The sequence below is a fragment of the Penaeus monodon genome, chromosome 15, assembly GCF_015228065.2.
Source record: "Penaeus monodon isolate SGIC_2016 chromosome 15, NSTDA_Pmon_1, whole genome shotgun sequence".
Taxonomy (NCBI): domain Eukaryota; kingdom Metazoa; phylum Arthropoda; class Malacostraca; order Decapoda; family Penaeidae; genus Penaeus; species Penaeus monodon.
In genome coordinates, this window is record NC_051400.1 from 9,843,434 (window position 1) to 9,844,042 (window position 609).

Consider the following 609-nt stretch of genomic DNA (forward strand, 5'->3'; position numbering starts at 1 on the left):
GAAACACAGTAACAAAGTTAAGTACACTTTTCAGTAGCTCGCTCCCCGAGATAATACTGCGATATTTAAACCCTTAGAATTATTCAATATAGACATAGGCTTCTTATGAGCTTGAATAATACATTTTTTTAGCGCTTGCAATAGCCTTTTCTTTCTGAAGTGATAGATGTACATGCTCATTAATCCATTTTTTTTTCTGTGGACAAGTTAAACAGAGCCTCGGTTTTGCATAAAATGGATGGTTAGTATATATGAATTAGTTTGAGATACATTGCAGGGGGTTACACTGAGTCTTAGAATAGATATCATGGTTACAGTAACTTAGTTATAATAACTAAGTGTAGCGAGAAACTACAGTACCTATCGCGTACTGGAGTATCTGGGGAAATAAAAGTCAGTATCAACGGATTGAGACGAGTGGTGTCCTTTAAGCTTAGTAAGTAAGCGAGATTTGGAGCGTTCACTTGCTGCCCTTGCAATCTCGCTCTCTCCGCGTTCCTTGCAAGCTTTTTGCAATCGTTGGATCCGGCTTTTAGTATATAGCACTCGGAGTAAAAGGCCTTAATATTGCTGTGTCGTATTTCCTCGCCTCTGCTTGAATATAGTAGG